This window comes from Rattus rattus, chromosome 6 (assembly GCF_011064425.1).
Source record: "Rattus rattus isolate New Zealand chromosome 6, Rrattus_CSIRO_v1, whole genome shotgun sequence".
Lineage (NCBI taxonomy): Eukaryota > Metazoa > Chordata > Mammalia > Rodentia > Muridae > Rattus > Rattus rattus.
In genome coordinates, this window is record NC_046159.1 from 32,587,323 (window position 1) to 32,606,426 (window position 19,104).

Here is a 19,104-nt window from a genome sequence, read left to right on the forward strand (position 1 = left end):
GGGGCTTTTGATTGCTGGATTTCAATGCTTTTATAGCTGGATCTTGGTAGTCAGCCTCAGGAGGAGGAAATAGCCAAATAAGGGAATGGACCTTGGTAGCTAGCTTTAGGAGTGTAATCTGATGGCTTAGCAAGGCAGCGGGAATGGGGGATGCCAAGGCCTGCCAGAGCCATGTTTGCTATGCTAGGGCCTGTTAGAGCCCATCACAGAGCCCACAGTGGCCATCTGAGCCTAAGTCTTGCCATCATTCTAGAACACAGTGAACTAAGCAAAGAGGCTGCAAGGAACAGCCAGGGCTGGAGTGAACCAATCATTCCTGAGGGCCGGCCATGAATCATGAAGGGACAGCAGGAGTCAGGCTGGTTGTGAGCAGCTCTGAAGCCTGGATCCCTGGTAGAAAACACAAGGCCTTAAATGTTATGCAGTTCCCCATTCAGGTCTTGCCTCCTCCAGCTGTGTGACCAAAGACAAAGCACTTCACCTCTCTGGGCCTCACTTTTGCTCTTCTGCATAGGGGTTGGGGCAACTGTACGCTTCCCTGGAAAGGTCCCTGTAAATGTATAGAGCCTCCTCTGTGGGGGAGGGTCAGTGAATGAGAAATTCTGGTTAGGAAAATAGGAAAAAAGGGACCAGTAGGGACAGTGTGCGTAGTTTATGAAGGGTTCGTTATAAGTAACAGGATACCATCTCAGTTCATTGTAGTTTTCTGAGCACCTACTATGTGCTCCCTGTAGTCTCTTGATCATGCCTAGGCACATCTAGAAGGTTTTGTGCCTTCTGCTGCGTTTCTGCCTCCTGTGTCTCCTTTGCTGCTTTCTCTCCTGGGAGCCTCCTTGCTTGATCCTGTGATTTACTCCAGTCTCCCCTGAAAAGCCATACTGAATCTCTGTGCCATCCCTCCCTCTAACATGCGGCTGTGCTGGCTACTCCCGTACAGCTCTGTCACCCACATCTGTATTAGTTGCTTGTCTCATTGCTGCAGTAAAATATCTGATGAAAGCAACCCATTGTTTGTTGTGGCTTACAGTTCCAGGATACAGTCCACCATGGCATCAAGGGATGGTGGCAGGAACGTGGGGTGGCCGGTCATATTGTATGCATAGTCAGGAAGCAGAGAGAATGAATGAGTGCCAGGGCTCAGCTCACTTGGGACCCTCAGCCCATGGAAGGGTGCCCCCCACACTCGGGGTGGGCCTTCCCTCCTCAGTTAATCTCTCTGGGAATACCTCAGAGGCTTGCCCAGAGGTGTCTCCTAGATCATTCTAGATCCTACCAAGTTGACAGTCAATAGTAATCATCACAGCTCCCTAGAGAAAACCCCTCCTGAAGGTCTTGTCTAATGTGTAAGTCACTCTACAACTGTCCCCGTAGCCTGCACAGTCAGCTTTAGGCTGCCTAAAGGAGATAAAGTCTCCGCCACCTTCTACAGGAGAAATGAGGTACAGTAGAGAGCAGTCCTGCAGCCCCCTCAGCCATGCACCTTCCAGGTGGCAAGACCCTTCTAGGCACAAGGCCCTTGGAGGCAGAGGAAACTGAGACAGAAGACAGGACCTGGCCTGGCTTAGAGACATGGGGGACAGGGTTGGTGTACCTCACACGTGCTCCCATGCTGTCCTCCCTTAGAGACATGGGGGACAGGGCTGGTGTACCTTGTACATGCAACCATGCTGTCTTCCCGCTCCATGAGGAAAGTAAGTCCACCACCATGGCTCAGAACACAGAAGAGCCTCCTTCTTGCTATGCAGTGGCCTCTTACCTGCCATTGCCCATGAGAGAAGCCAGGTCAGGGCCCAGGACTGATGAGGCTGGGTGAATAAGGACAGATAGAGAAGTAACCTGGAAGGTCCCCTCCTTTGCAGGCAGACAGATCATCGTAACAGTCTGATGCAATGGCCACCTCCCCCCAACCCCGACCCCAGAGGTCTTTTCCAGTCTGTGTCACTTGCTTTAAGGCCTCAAGACATTGACTTTGTCTCCCAAATTCCTGTTCCTTCAGTTCTAGGGCCTGAAAGACAGTAGTTTACACACCTGTGGCCATCTGCACATCTATTTCTTGTGGTACAGAAGGAAGTGATCACAAGCCAAGTAAGTGGCTCAGGGTCAGTAGGTCCAGGTCAAAGTTGTTGCAAGCTGCCATCAGGACAGGGCTGCTTCTGGTGGAAACTGGAGAGAAGCTGTTTCCAGCTCCCAAAGCCCCTTCACTCCTCAGAGCATGCTTACCAGAATCCACCAGTCAAATACCTGAGAGAGAAATGGGTCATTTTAGACCACATTCTCAGATGGCCCAAAATAACTGAGTTGTCTCATTCCCTTGGGGCCCATGGGGTGGGGAGGTGAAATGCATTCTGTTGGGAGAACAGGGAGAAAAAAACCAAACCAAACCAAACCAAAACAAAACAAAACAAAACAAAACTCCAGCTTAACTCCCAGCCAGAAGCAAAGAGAGGAAGAGACCAGGCTCCCATGGCCTCCCTCAAGGGTTCATCTCCATTGACCCCCAACTCAGTCCCACCTCTTCAAGTTCTCATCACTACCCAGCAATGCCCCACCCCAGGAACCAAGCCTCTACACACGGGCATGGGCCACCCAAGACCTAACTGAGGGCCCTTCTCCCATTTCCACTTGTGCGGACTCCATGAGCACATCCATCAGCCTGTCATTTGACGTCAGCTCTCATTGGATGTAGTGGGTTCCTGGTGGTGGAATTTGCACAGAGAGGCTTCACTTCTGCCTGCTACACCCAGAAGTCAAGAATGATTTGAGACCTTGGGCAAGCTGGTCCCTGTGAACCCCAACATCCCCCACTGTGAAGTGAGAAAGTTATCATGACCATCATCCCTCCTGACCACTTTGACAGTAGCTAGGTGACATGTATCCAAGGGGCTTGCAAAAGGCCAGGTGCTGGACTTGGGTGAATTTTTTATTCCCAGGATACCCAGTGGTCATGGGAACCTTTATGTACTTTGCTTTTAAAAGCTATGTCCCACCCCCACAGTACTCCAGGAAAGAGCATGGTTCTGTCAGGCACTCTGCTAAATTATAATCTCTTGCTTCTTTTCACAGAACCCCAGGGGGCCCCTGGGATTTGGGAACCAGGGAATGTCACTCAAGGCTGCTTATTGAGCACCAAACAATAGCCCTTCATGAGGTCAGCTGGCAACCTAGCAACCGCTCAATCCCTTAGTAACAGTCCCAGAAGTGTTGATATTTACCCAACGGAAAGTTTTCCTTATCTTGATAGATGCCCAATTCCTTCTCCAGGGCACTTGTAAGAAGCCACACCCGGTTAGAGTGGCAGTCCCCCTTTTCTGAGCAAGCCTACAAGGGCAAGGAGCCCAAGGCACGCCCCAGTTCTGAACACCTCTCCAGGCCTGAGTTCCACCCACTCTGTGGGTGTCAGACATAAGGAGTGTTGCTTAGTGTGACTATTGCCCCTCTTTATCAAAGTGTCCTTGCCATTCTCAGCGAGGAAATTCCCTGCCTGTGAGGCCAATGCCAGCTCTTGATTCCGTTGTTTATCCTTCCATCCTTTTCCTTGGTCCCAAACTAATCTGAAATAATCCAGCCAAATGTTCTGGGGGACCTTTCCTAGGTCTTACGTGGAGCTAGGCACTGGGGAAACTGAGGCAGACCTGATCCTTGTTTTCTGAAGTTCTGGGGAGACAGTGCCTAAGCACTCTGCAGACGTCTAGGACAGAATCCAGAGCCTCCCCTGCTCGTCCCCAACAAGCTATTTTAGTCTGTAATAATACTCCTCAGTATGCTGGTGGCATTTTGCAGTCTCTAAAACACTTCCCTTGTGTTACCTCATTTAACCCTGACGTCATCTGAGGGTGAGATTCTAATATGTCCCCATTGCACAGACGGGAGCTGAAGGTCACCGGGCCTGGAGAGCTCGGCCTCCACTTCCTCCCTCCTCTCCTGTGGGCTGGGATGCTAATGCCTGCTTCACAGGACCATCTGCAGAAGAACTAGGCTGCACTCAGAAACCCCACAAACAACGGCAGTTGTCTACCATGAGCCCCTCACCCCCAATCTGCAAGGAACCCCAGCGACCTCCTGAGTGTACACATTCAGATGCACCCCAGACCCCATGGAAGATCTTTTAGACCCCATTTTAGAATCCAGGAAACGCCTCTGGGCTGAGATCCCAGCTCTGCCACCTTGGCAACCTCCAGTCTCAGCTTATTCATCTGTGAAGTGGGGCTAAGTCTGAATTTTTCTGAGGACAGAATGAAATAAAACAAACAAACAAAAAAAAAAGTATGCTGGGGCAGGCTGGACCGGGCTGGGGGTGCCACGTAGGTAGAAGGGTATTCATCTAGCTTGCTAAAAGCCCCGGGATTGATTCCCAGCACTGAATAAGTCAGCACAGTGTTCCAAGTCATCCCCTCAGGATTATTTGGGTGGAAGCAGAAGGTTCAGAAGTTCAAGGTCATCCTTGACTGTATAAAGAGTTTGAGGTCAGCTTGACATACATGGTACCCTGTCTTATACTCTGCACACAGGCACCAGGCCTGGCTGGGTAGGAGGCTCTGTAGGATATTGGTGTTGGGACCTGAGTGTGGGAGCCCCTCAGTCTGAGCAGGGCCCACTTTAGCGAAAACGCTCAACAAGGCTACTGTGCTGCTTAGTTGGTTTTTTTTTTTTTTTTTTCAACTTGACTCGAAGTAGAGTCATCTAGGAAGAGGGAACTCGAATTTGAGAAAGTGAGTCTATTACGTTGGCCTGGAAGCAGGTGTGTGCAGCATTCTGCTGCTGTTGTTGTTTAATTTATTAATTTTTATTTTACGTGCACGGGAGCTTTGCCTGCCCATGCGTCTGTGTGAGGGTGTCAGATCCTGGAGTTACAGACAATTGTGAGCTGCCACATAAGTGTTGGAACCGAACCTGGGAAGAGCATTCCGAGCTCTTAACCACTGAACCATCTCTCCAGACTGATCATTTTCTTGATTAATGATTGGTGTAGTCATAACCAGATCATCCTGGGTGTCGCCACCCCTGGGAAGGGGAGTCTGGTGGCGTTAGAAAGAAGCTGTGTGGAAGAGAACAGGCCTGTAAGAAGCATTCCTCTATGTTCTCTGCTTCAATTCCTGCCTCCAGACCCTGCCCTGACCCCCTTCATGATGGACTGTATGTTATGAAATGAAATGAGCCCTCTCCCCACATTGCTTTTCATCATGGTGTTTGTGACAGTAGAAAAGCAAACTAGGACAGCCACTTTCCCCACACTTGGCATCAAGCCACATCCCCTCTGAGGGGCTCAGCTGCTGATGAAACTGTTGTCCCATGCCTAGCGTATCATACAGTGGGGAGCGGGACCCCGCCCCCAAACACATACACACATACATCCTTTCTTCACCAAAGGAACTGGTTCTGCAGGAACAAAGCTGTCAGATTCCCTGGTGCCACCTAAGTGGTTTCCCACCCACGCCCCTGCCATGAGCTGAGTCACCCGGCACTGGCACCGAGGCGGACTGTGGGAAGGATGTTCCTTCCTCTGCTGCAGGCGAGCTCTCGAAAGCCAGAACCCAGCCCCTGGCAGGTGCCGGGAGGGGCCTTATGCAACTTCTGACATTGTTCAAAATCACTTCTACAGAAAAGCTGGGGCTGGGGCTGCAATAGGCACTACGTTTTCTTATGTAACCTTTACCATTGTTAAAGAGCAGTGCGTGCTCGCAGTATCCATTTGCTCAGGGCCTCAGACATCTGGCCTGGCCAAACCTCCTGTTCTGCTCCAGCAGCCTGGCCAGGGGCTGGAGCCAGCTTTGAACAGGTGAGGAAAATAAGGCATGTTTGGGGTGGCATGGCCCAGATACCCCAGGAGCAGCTCAGCACCTCAGCTCTCCACTGGCCATCCCAGGCATTGTTGGGAGTCAACAAGAAACAAAACAAGTGAATTTGCTACATTTGATTCTTTTCTTGAATAAAATAGCCATAAACTAGCTGTGAGTAGCTCTTAGCTAATGACCAATGGGAGGTCTGAACTCTGATGTTTGAAACAGAAAAGCAGGCTAAGGAGATGGCCAGGCGGGTAAAAGTGTATGCCAAAGCTGTTGCAGGTTTGACCAATGACCAGCAACACTGGGGATCACCCCACCTGCTTTGCTGAGGGTCCTGTCTTTCCCCAGTTGCTCACTGCTCCTTAGCAAATGTCCTCACTTAATCCCTGGCTCAAGAAGTAGGGTCCATAATGGCTGTGTGCAGGGGACAGCAGAGCCCCACAGTCATGTGGATGTAGGATAAGGTTCACAGTCATTAGCAAAGAAGGGTAGAAAGAGGCAGCCACGGGACAGTGGGCCTGCCATGTCCTATCAACTAGGCAGCCTAACAGGAGTGTCTGCTAGGCCTTGCTGACTGCGCTCCTCTGTGTCTGTGAGTGTTCCTCTGAGATGGCACAGTGACCTCATCAGCATGGCTTCCTACTGCTGAACCCTCTTCTATAACTGACTCTGTAGATCTGGGAGCGACCTGCCTCTTGCTGTGACCAGAGAAGCATATGATGCTAGCAGCCAGGCTGCCAAGGAGCCAGGGAGGGGCATGCCAAGTCTGGATGTGTGTTCTGTGCAGTTGGACTTTCTCGGAACCATGCTCTTGTTACATTCCATGGGAACGGAAAAGGTGTTCCGGAAGGGAAAAGTGTTTATCAGGAAAAGATAAGGGGCCTGCATGCCTCAGATCAGACTGGGTCCTTTCTCCATAAAGTGCTGTGTAGAGAAAAATGTACTTTTAGAAATGGAAAAATGTCTATAAGTTTAGGGTCCTGCTCATTTATGTATTAAACAGAAAAAAAATGGAAGAAAAAGCTAGTTAAGTTTGCCCCAGGGAACCCTGAAGATACATATTGCACAGCAATGGGAAATATTTTATGCTCCAGCATGGTTGCAACTCCCCAGCACAGTGTGCACCACATACCTCCTGTGGGGCTCAGTGCAGGCTTCAGGTGTCAGGGTGTCTTTCGGCCTCCTGTTGTAGTGGGCATCTTTTGCCTTTCATTATTCTCTGCTCTCTGGTTTCTCTGTCCAGTCTTCAGGGCCTCTGTTCTCTGTGACTAGCCAGTCAGTCATAAGACTCTCTAAGGCCGACTTCCCAAGATCTCTCTTAGGGTGTAAGCAATTGCCATCAAGGTCTGAAGGTGTTTAACACTAACACCATGGCAGGGTATGAGGAACACATGTGGAAATTGTAACCAGGCCATTTTCTTACTGGACTACAGGCTTACTTAACTCAAGTTGGGAAGAGCCAGGCTGTGCTGTGAGTTGGTGACTTCCCTTTTTGGAGACACATGTCTCCCTCTCTGAGTTCCCAATCACTAAGCAGGATCAGCTGTTGCTGCTGTGGTCCCTTACCTCTGAGCTGAAGCCATGGGTCCTTACCGATAGAATTGGTTTCCTGGACTGTTTTGTGCTTTTCGCTTCTCTGCCATCCCCAGGCTCCAATAGCAGAATCTATGTATGTCCTGAGAGCATGGGACCTAGCAAGACAGGGAGGTGGGGAGGCACAAAAGGAGGGGGAAAGAGTGGGAGGAAAATGAAGTGTGAATGTTAATCGTTCTGCATCCCATAGTTGCTCACCTCTGGCGACATGCTAACTATGATGGCTTTGCCCCTGCATCAGGTTGCCACATTCAGCCTGCACTGGATTCAGTGTAGGTCACACAAGTTAGGCACCATACGTACTTGTGAGTCTGCTTACTGTCCCCAGTAAGAGGCACTGCTACTGAGACGATAAGACCTTCTCAGGAGTTATTATCAGATCTCCCACTTAGGTGACAGACCGTGGTCCACGGGGGAAGTCTACACACACTTTTCTAGCCTCCATGGGTACCTGTACTCAAATTCACATATTCCCATGCAGACGCAGACACATAGCTAAAACTAAAAATAGAACTTTAAAAAATCCTTTGACTGACTGAGTGAATGAATGAATGAATGAATGAATGGAAGGGTGAGGTGGTAACATTCCTCCATGTTCATTTGCTCCTGAGCCCTCTCATTTACTCTTAGTTCTCACTTCCTATTGTGCATAGGAAGGATGGAAATAAATCCTCTGAGAGGAAAAATCTAGACTTCTGATTGTTAGTTATTTCTGATCTACTAAGAGGACGGTCTGAACGCCTCCTTGTCTCAGGCCACACTCTCTCAGAAGCCAGCCTTGCCTTTGACTTCAGCCTATGTTTTATAGAAACCCATGTTGACATTAGGACTCATGGGCAAGGCCAAAGAAGGGTGGAAAGGGAGAGGAAATGAGGCCAGACAGGGACAGAGGCGTCACCAAGCAATACATTACCATTGTGGACAGTTGGGGACAGTGGGAGCTAGTATTAGCCCATAGCTCATGGTGTTCCCACCCAAGGCAAGGAAACTGAGCCATTTATGTCCCAGCTCCCAACACCACCCACCATGGGTGGAGGACTGGGCTGGGGAGTGATACCTCCAGAGAGATGGAGATGTGGGTGTGCAGTGGACCCTACCTGCCTGCCCCTCTATTGTCCTATACACCTCTGGTTTCTGTCACAACTCCATGCTGCTATGAGGATTAGGTATATCCATGTGTATGTATGAATATGTGCATGTGCACATGTGTGTATATGCATATGTACATATGTATGGGAGACAAGTGTTGATGTCAGGTCTTCCTCGGTCACTCTCCATCTTTATTGTTGAAGCAGGGTCTGTTGCTGAGCTGGGAGCTCACCTGAATGTGTTTCCTGGTTTGGTTCTTTTCCAGCTTTGGCATGAGATGCATCTGCCTTGCAGGAGGACTTCCCTGGGAGGCGTGTGCAAAGTCTTTGTCTTTGAGACGAAGCATTCAGAAGTTCCATGGAACAGTTGATTAAGAGCGGCCCAGACCCGCTGTATGACCTCAGGCTAGCCCTATTCCCTCTCTGAGTCAATTTTCTTATCTATAAAATGGGGCCTGTAGGGAAATAGCAGGCACAAGAATGCTTAGGAAAGTCTGAATCTCCAGGTCTCACTGTTGATATATTGGTGTTCTAATTAGGCTTGGTGGTGAGAGTGGGGTAATGCCACACCAGCCAATTGCTAGGTTTATGACTTCTTTCTTCCCATGAGTTGTTGTCAAGACCCAAAGTCCCTAGAAATGTTCAGGCAGTCCCTCCACCCCTGTGATACACAGCTGTACAATGCAACCTCAGCAGATCTGAAAGGACTCAGAGGCATCTAAGTCTTACAGAGGGGAAAGTAAGGTCTTGTCCAAAGCCAGGAAGCCTAACAAGTAGTTAAGGAATCCAAGATGTGGGTTTCCAACATCTGCTCTTTTCTAATATCCTAATGGGGGCTGTGCCTAAGGTGCTCAGCCCCCACCACTGAGCCTAGCCTCTCTCCTCTCCCCACATGTAGATTAGCCATCCCCAGCCATGCAGAATGCTGGGGTGTTCAATCCACACAGCGGGCGTCATTTCCGCCTCTGAGTTGGTGTACAGCAGATGGCTCAGGGGTTATTTTCAACTCAAGAGAGGACATTTCACAAGAGTAGAGCACTCACAGATGGGGGCAGCGGGCCTGGAACTCAGGCCAACACTCATAGCCTGCTGGAGGAGCCCCATAGCCTCAGCTCCTGTCCCGGCGCTGTGGGATATGCGGCCTTCTGGAGGCCTCGGCCTCCCTACTCATAGACTAGGGCAGGGAAGCCATTAGTGGAGCTGTGACATCATCAACCTGGACAAGCAGGCCTCAGGGAGAAGAGGCAGGTATGGTGGGGGCTTTGAGAGAGCCTCTGTTTCTGACATGGGAAAGTCCTTGGGCGTGTGGAATGGAGCTGTCCAAGGTATTTAAGTTCCTGCATCCAAGTGGGGCCAGTGAGTGGTGAAGCTGGTGAGAGCCATGAGGCTGGGACCTGAAACCCTGCCAGCTCCTTGCTTCCACCTGAGGTCTCAGCCTGGACAGAGGCCCTGGGAGGGGAAGGTTCCAGAAGAATGTGATATGGGATAGGATGGGGGACCCATCCTGCTGAACCCCAAGTCTCAGTTCCCAGGCTTTGTGGTGCGTAGAATGCAGGTGTGGAGGAGAGACCCGTTCACAGGTCAAGGGTTTCTGGTCTCCCAGCACAAAGGCTCCGTGTGCAAAAACATTTCCCTACACGCCATGTTTCCTATAGAATATAAGGAGTTGGAGATGTATTATAAAAGAACCAAAACCTTTGCCTTGCTGGCATTGGAATCTGGAGGGACCTTGTATCTTTTAGCATCATGTCTTCTTTCTAGGCACCGCACACAGTAAGAGTCTGGTTGGGGTCAGATAAACTGAAATCCTACTTAGCTTCATTTTCCGCATTTTTCCTTGAGTCTCAGATATTTGCCTGGGTCATTAAATTTATTTGAAAACATTGTTTTGATAGATGCACACTAATTTACTCCTATAGCTACTGAATGATTTATCTAATTAACTCCCATCTCATAAGGACACTAGCTAGCTTGCCCCTCATTTTACTTGTCTCTTTAGGAGTATTGTTGTGCCCACTACGTGCACATGCCCATAATCTCAGCAAGTTGAAGTAGGAAGATGGTAGGTTCAAGGCTAGCCTTAACTACTTAGTGAGTCCCTAGCTCAGATATCAAACCAAGGACCAGAGAAATAGCTCATCAGGTAAAGGTGCTAAAAGTTTGAGGGCAAACCTAACAGTTGTTTCCATTTTGAGAGCATTTTGAGTTTCAGGGTTTCAGGTGGAGACTGGCTTTAAGGATTTCTTTTTTTACTTTTAATTATGTGTGTCTCTATATGTGGGTTTATACACCTGAGTACAGTGCCCACAGAGGCCAGAAGAGGACGCTGGATCCCCTAGAGCTGGAATCACAGGTGACTGCGAGCCACCCATTTGTTTTACATCTTGATAAATACCTTTTTAGGATGTGTTAATGATTGCACACTCCCATTTGGGGGGTGATATGTGGGCATGTGAGCCACTGCACACATGTGGAAATTAAAGGACAATTTTGCAAAACCAGTTCTTTTCTTCCACCTTCATGTGGGTTCCAGGGATCAAACCCAGGTCACCTGACTCAGTGCCAAGTGTCTTTAGCCACTGAGCACTCACCAGATGACACCACTATGTGATTTATGACTCCTTTGCCCATGCTCAGTTTTGTAACATCACACCTTGCTCATTGAGTTCTACACACCCAGGTGTTTGTCCATCTTCTCATATAGTTTCTGTTTTAAGAAACTATGCTTGTAGCCTGTTAACCTCTTAAGACAAACATCTTAAGGACTATAGAGCCATCGACCTTACAGTGACAGGCTTTACTGGCCCAGCTGGCATGAAGTTGAACAACCTCTGAGGGGGGAGTGAGGATGATTATAAGACAGGCAGAAAGAAGATGCAGGAGACAAGTATGGGAGGACCGCAGGTCAATACCACACCAGCGAAGATGCAGGAGACAAGTATGGGAGGGCTGCAGGTCAATACCACACCAGTGATGATGCAGGAGACAAGTATGGGAGGGCCGCAGGTCAATACCACACCAGCGAAGATGCAGGAGACAAGTATGGGAGGGCCGCAGGTCAATACCACACCAGTGATGATGCAGGAGACAAGTATGTGGTCAATACCACACCAGCTGTGAGCTTATCTTTCTTAGCCTTCTTATACTACACAGTACCATAAGCAAAGCCACAAGCTAACAGAAACAATTTGCTGAAATATTCACATAAGACATCCGTTCTCATCCAAAAGCCTCCCTGTTCCTTCCACCATGGTCCATAGAATCTTCAACCCCTCGCCTTCAGCCTCAAGTGCACCTTCTTTTATCTGCCAACAAACCCTGACCAACAGGCCTGCCTTGACTCTGCTGGCAGGCAGACCTCTCTCTCTCTCTCTCTCTCTCTCTCTCTCTCTCTCTCTCTCTCTCTCTCTCTCTCTCTCTTCAGAGAAGCAGACAAACTGCTCCCAAAGTGTTTCCTTTTGATGAATAAGAACTTAGATTCTTATCTTTGGCAATGAGTGCTGTCCATTGCTTTCCTTGTAGAAATGGGCACACTGGGTACATTTTGGAGGAACTGCCTGCCAAATACCCAAGTCAAATAGCCATCACTTGCCAATCATGTATGTTCAAACGGTCTTCCATGAAAACAGCCACTACATCAGCCAGCAACGAGAAGGACTGAACATATGCTTTTCCTCCATCAGCCTCCAGAGGCAAGTACCTCTGTGTGCTCAGATGTAGAAAGTTCATAAAACCAACCATTCTCACCATTACATCCAGAACACGCATGACCACAAGCATGTGACAGTGGAGAATAGAGTGACCCTAATACATGCTGTCCACCATGGTCTTGTGCTGAACCTCCAGGTCTCCATTCAACACTGCTGTTCAACTGTTGTCAGTGAAAATGGTGCACAATGTCTTTGTGTCCCTGTGGGAATTGTTTTGTCTGAGAGATCCGAAGAGCTTAGGAAGCTCTCCTGGGACATGAAACACGCTTTGAAAATCAACAGCCATATCAGTTACCTTTCTGTTGCTGTCACAAAATACCCAACAAAGGCAGCTAAAGATGGAAGGTTGTATTTTGGTTCATAGTTTGGGGATACAGTCCATCATGGTGGAGAAGTCACGGTGGTAGGAATGTGAGGCAGCCGAACCCATGGCAGCCGCAGTGGGGAAGCAGAGAAATGGACCCTGGCACTCAGCTCACTTCCTCCTTTGTATTCAGTTTGTGACTCCAGCCCATGCGATGACCCCGTCCACATTCAGAATGGGCCTTGCTTTTCCTTCTGTTCAGCCTTTATGGGAAGGTCCTACAGACAACCCTGCAGTTGTGGCCCTAGGTAACTATAAATCCAGTTGAGTTGACCATGAACAAGCATCATATAGATTTAGGAAGCAATATAGAACACATAGAGCAGACCTTGGGTACAGAACCCCAGAAATGCATAAGGCTGGAGTCACATGGTCTACATGCGGCCAGTAGGGAACTGTATGACCTGGGCATTGGATTGGTTTTCTGTCAGAGTCTGTAAGATATAAGGAAAAGTTTGTTCAGCTCACAGTTGTGAGGCTTTCATGAATGGCCTTACTTTACAAGGTGTGAGAGAGGAACCCTGTGACTAGACAGAAAGACAGACAAGAGAGTTCATCTTGCTTTGTTAACACCTCACTCCAATGAGAACAATTAGTTTCCCATCAAGATCTCTCTCTCTCTCTCTCTCTCTCTCTCTCTCTCTCTCTCTCTCTCTCTCTGTGTGTGTGTGTGTGTGTGTGTGTGTGTGTGTGTGTGTGTGTGTGTTACTTTGAGGGCAGCATCCCCAGTGACCTGCCCACCTCCCTCAAGGCCCCACCTCTTGAAGGTCCTTCTCCACTCCAACAGCATGCCTTTGAGGACCCAGATGCTAGCAGACAGTTGGCGGTAGGTAAAGAGCGGTAGGAACTTCTGAAGCTCCGAGCTGAGGAGGGGAGGGAAGCAGGTACAAGGGCCCAGGCTGAAGGGGCACTGCTCAGCTGCTGGCACAGCCGGAAAGACCCAGGGAGCATTCACATCTTGATTCACACCATTGGGGAGGTCAGCACTGCCCAGATCTCCATATTCCCTACAAAGACCTAGCAGAACTTGAGGACCTGAAACCCTGAAAACAATTTCTAGTATTTATCACATCTGCAACTTCATAGGTTTGCTCCAGCCACCAAGCATCATGTCAACAGCTCTACATGGGAAAACACCCCAGAGGCTCTAGTTTCCCTTGTCACCTGACTGAAAGGAAGGTCTCTCCTGAGACAGATGAAAAGCTAGGAGCCCTTGAAGAAAGCGGGCACTCCTGGAAGATGAGTTGAAGTGTGGTGGCACATGCCTGTGATCTCAGCACTGGGAGGCTAAGGCAGACAGACTACCATGAGTTCAAGGCCAGCCTTTGCTATGTGGAGAGTTCTAGATCCCAGGCTGAAGGAAGAGAGAGAGAGAGAGAGAGAGAGAGAGAGAGAGAGAGAGAGAGAGAGAGAGAACATGACGAGAATTCTGGAAAACTTCAGGCACATGGAAGCACATGTTTAGCAGCTTCTGCTTCTAGGCTGGAGTGGAGTCACTATCCAGAATCTCCTCAGTAAAGACAGCTGGAAGCCCCTGACACCCTCAGAACAACTAGAAGACAAATACGTAAAGTGGGCAGCACAAGCTGGCTGGGGGTGGGAGGAGCCCCTAAGATCCTACAGTGGAAACTCTGGGTCTTAGAGCCAAACTGAAGAAACCAGAACTGAGGCCTTGGCCATACCCAACAGCCCCCTCACCTAGAACAGCCTTTCTCAACCTGTGGGCTGTGACCCCTTTTGGAAACTAAATGACCCCTTCACAGGGGTTACCTAGGACTATTGGAAAACACGGATATTTACATTACAATTCATAACAACAAAATTACAGTTATGAAGTAGCAACAAAATCATTTTATTGGGGGGGGAGAGATCACAGCATTAGGAACATTGATAATCACTGCCCTGGAGAATGCCAGGTCCTGACAACTGTCCCAGCCAATCGCCAAGAAACATCAGCAGGCTATAATGTGGAAGGCCAAAATTCCCCATACATACACATTTGGGGTGGCGTCAGGTCCATGGTAGGGTGGGGGAGAATGGCACAAGACCCCTCTTTAGCTTTCACAGCACCAGAGGAAAGTTCACAGGAGGCTGTAAGAACCCCAGACCCGCCAACCAGGGGGATCCCTATCCCTGCTCAGCAACAGCGAGGACCTTCCACCAGTAGAGGCTGACCTGGAAAGGTGGGTGTGGGTCCCTGTGGGAAATTAGCAGGCAGGCATTCCCCTGCATCTGCCTGAGTAGGTCAGAGGAAATAGAAGGTATGAATGAGTGTCGTGAGGTGATAGGTTTCCAGGGAAACTCACTCGTATCGAAGCACTAGGAAGAAGTCTGGCTTGGTGGAAAAGAGCCATTGACAAATGCCAACCCAGATGGCAAGAGATACAAGAACCAGCTAACAAGGATGTCACGGTAGCCAGTGAAAGCGTACTTTGGAGAACTGATCTGACTACATTGGAATCAGACTTTTAAAAAATCAAAAAGGAGTAGGGAAATCAAATGGAAATTTTAGAACTGAAAAGTATTCCAGAAAATTAAAATAAATAAATAAATAAAAGAGACCCATTCTCAGTGCTTGATAGCAGATGAGAGAGGATTGAAGAAAGACCCATTAGACTGAATACAGAATAATGGAAATTACCTGATCTAAATAACAAAGAGAAAATGTCAGGAAGAAGATGTGTAACAGAGCCTTAGAGCCCTGTGGGACTGTAAACAAGGCTCCTGTCACTAGACTCATGGAGAAAGATGAAGAGAAGGGGGCTCAAAAGTATTAGTATATGCATAGATAATGGCTGAAAATCCCCCCAAATGTACACACACACATATACACACACATACACATACACACACACAATACACACCCATACACACACACATATACACACCCATACACACACACATATATACACACACATATATACACCCATACACACACACATATATACACACATACACACATACACATATACACACACATACACACACGTATATACACACATAAAAATATACACATACATACACACACATACATATATACACACACATACACATATACACACATACGCACACATACACACATGTATATACACACATACATACACACACATACACGTATACACACATATACACATATACACACACATAAACACACAGACACACACACACATATACACACACATATATGTACACACACACACACACCTCTGAAGAGCCAAGACCCTCAACAAATCCCAAGCAGTATCCAAAGCATTCCACTCTAAGCAGCAAATAATCTACTGAAAATGAAATTTAGACAATATTGGAAGAAGAGGGAGAGAAATGATATTCACTAATGGGGTGATGAAGAAACAATACCTATCATGTACACAGAAACTTAGTTTAAAAAATGAAAAGCAGGGTCAAGCTGGAGAGATGGCTCAATGGTTAAGAGCACTGACTGCTCTTCCAGAGGTCCTAAGTTCAATTCCCAGCAACCACATGGTGGCTCACAACCATCTGTAATGGGATCCAATGCCCTCTTCTGGTGTCTGAAGACAGCTACAGTGTACTCACACACCATTAAACAATAAACAAGTCTTTAAAAAAAATATCAGGGTCAGTGAATGGCTCAGCAGGAAAAGGTACCAAGTCTGAGGACCCGGGACCCGGCTGACTCTCTCAAGTTGCCCTATGACCTCCACATAACACTCAACACACAAAATACATGTAATAGTTTTTTTAAAAAAATTAATCAAGTCAATTAGATATGGAACAAAATTCATGGAGACATTCCTCTAAAGATGGTGTACAGCCAGCAGAGTGCACCTGAGAAGGACCCCAGCATGGCTGGCACCTAGGGAACTGCAGGTGATAAACCACAGCTAGTGGCAGCTTCCTCCATCAGAACGGCAGGTACTGATGAAAACGCCAGAAGACTAGGTCACTCAGATGTCCACTCAGGAATGTAACACAAGACAGCCACTCTGTAGGATGGCTTAGGGATAGCATTCAACACTGTGCCTCTACCATCTGGTCGACCCATCATACTTTGGGCCATTCGTTACAAATAAATGGAAATTTGTGTTAACCCACACCCAAAACAACAGTGATACAACCATTCATTGCAGTGTGCTATTCATACTAGCTTCTCCAACACCTTGTGTAATATCCTGAATAGCCTTGATCACTAAATGGTTACACTGTTGCTCATCCATTCATAGTCTACCACTGAACCATGTAAAACCTAAACAACAGGGAAAGGGGATTGGGGAGGGCTGGCTCAGTGGTTATTGTGCAAGCACAAGGACCTGAGTTCAAATCCCCTATACCTGCATTTAAAAAAGAAAAAAGAAGAACATATTCATATGCATACTTGTAGCCTCAGCCCAGGACAAGACAAGTGCTGGGGCTGCCAGCCTAGTTCCAGGTTCAGTGAGCGACTTGGTTTCAAGTCTGTGTACACACACACACACACACACACACACACACACACACACACACACACACAAACATTCACATACCACACATAAAAGAAAGTCTAGCTCAGTGTCCAGTAAATCATCCTGAGGAAAAAAGCTAGTCTCAGGAAGTTCACCTAGCACCTGGCTTTCTGTCTCTCACGTCACTGAAGACTATTCTGAAGCCAGAGAGCAGGATAAGGTGGAGAGGGAATGGAGTGACTATAAAGACAGAGCCCATAGAGGCCTTGTGGGGTGGGAAAGTTTTGCATCTTGACTGTGGTGATGTTTACATGGATTCATTCACAAGAACATTCACATGCTCCTGAGAATGTGTGCACATGTGAATGAGCTTTAAGACATGTCTAAGGTCACTTGCCTGGTTTTGATGATAAGCCGGGTTACACAAAATGTGAGCCTCAGATATGGCTGTCACAGAGCCTCTCTGTGTATGTCTTTGCAACCTTTACGATGACTAAAAAGTGGCAAAGAGAGATGGCTCAGCGGTTAAGAGCACTGATTGTTCTTCCTGAGGTCCTGAGTTCAATTCCCATCAACCACATGGTGGCTCACAACCATCTATAATGGGATCAGATGCCCTCTTCTGGTGCGTCTGAAAACAGCTATAGTGTACTCATATAAATAAAATAAATCTTTATTTTAAAGTGGCAAAGAAATGGATAGATAGATGACAGATGTGTGGATGGATGGGTGGGTGGGTGGATGGGTGGAGAAGCAGGAACTTGGAAAAATTCCTTGTGTAGGGAAGGTCTCTTTCTTCTTCTTCTTCTTCTTTCTTCTTCTTCTTCTTCTTCTTCTTCTTCTTCCTTCTTCCTCTTCCTCTTTTCTTCTTCTTCCTTCCTTCTTCTTCTTCTTCTCTTCCTCCTCTCTTCCTCTCTTCCTCCTCTTCCTCCTCCTCCTCCTCTTCCTTCTTCTCTTTCTTCTTCTCCTCCCTCCTCCTTCTTCTTCTTCTTCTTCTTCTTCAGAGCACACACTATGACCACTGATGCCCCTCTATTACTGCCAACTGGTACCCTTGCTTCCCTCAGATGAGCCTAGACCCTGAGAAGGGAGAGATCCACGAGGCAGCCTTAAGGAGCAGATGGCCTGAGACCTATGTGTCTGGGCCAGCCAACAGGGGAGGAGCAATTCACTTCCATCCCTACCCAACAGTTCTAACCATGACACTTCTCCCCTTTCCAGAGCTGAACTTGGTCACGCAGTCCCTAGAGTCAGCAAGACATGGGCTCCATTGTGCAGCTCCTGACACCTCTGATGTAACCAGAAGACGTGGAGGGGTGAGTTGAAGACGGGTATCTTTGAGGAGGGGAATGCACTGTGAGAAGAAAGATGCTATGCGTGCATATGCTTGTGTGTACCTGTGTAGGTAGAGGGTGCTGGTGGAGGGTCCATCGAGCAGGAATGAAGTGTATTTGAAAGCAACCACCTTCCTCTGCCACCCTGCGGGGGACACATGTATCAGTTACTTAGCATTTGGTGGGGTTTGGAAATTTCCAGAATCTCTATGGCATTGGATCAGGATGCAGTAGAGAGTGCAGATCAGTTTCATGTCCATCACCTGGCTGACCTGCTCTCAGCCCTGGGCCTGTTCCCGCCCTCCCTGCTGTTGGTGATCCGTGTAGATCCAACACTGCCTCTGCCTTGGGAGGCCAGACAGCTGCCCCTGGCTCCTTTTGTACCAGCTGAGCTCACATGAAACCTCAGAGGTAGAGCTCAGGTGGCTTGCTGTGACATGCGCTGAGAGTTTCAAGGGGACAGTGCCATCTACCCTGGTGGCAATGGCATATATGGGGCCTGGACTCAGGTCTGGGTTTTGGAGCATTGGTTCGGCTGCCTCTCTGGGTCTTGTTTCCTTCATTTATGATATGGGGACGATAGGGACATCTTGTGACAGCCAGGCAAGGCTGTTTCTATAAAGTGCTGGGCAGAGTGGCTGGGACACACCAGGTGCTTGTGTTCAGGGAATGCTCTTGCCCTGTGCCTAATCTATGCTCATTGGAGAAGCAGCCTGCTCTCTGGGACCAGGATGCTCCCAGGCAAAGCCAGCATGGAGGGAAGGTCTTTGAATGGATGGATGAGGGTCCCCTGAGAGAAGATCCCTCTGGG

General features: G+C 48.3%; 1 protein-coding gene across 8 annotated transcripts in view; it reads left to right on the forward strand.

The window, feature by feature from the left end:
* Atp2b2 (ATPase plasma membrane Ca2+ transporting 2) overlaps positions 1 to 19,104 on the forward strand; it is a 310,592-nt gene that overhangs the window by 108,008 nt on the left and 183,480 nt on the right. For all 8 annotated transcript variants that reach the window (XM_032905907.1, XM_032905902.1, XM_032905905.1 and 5 more), the window contains exon 3: positions 18,181 to 18,275. The gene's annotated coding sequence lies outside the window, so the exon portion shown is untranslated. The remainder of the gene's footprint in view (positions 1 to 18,180; positions 18,276 to 19,104) is intronic.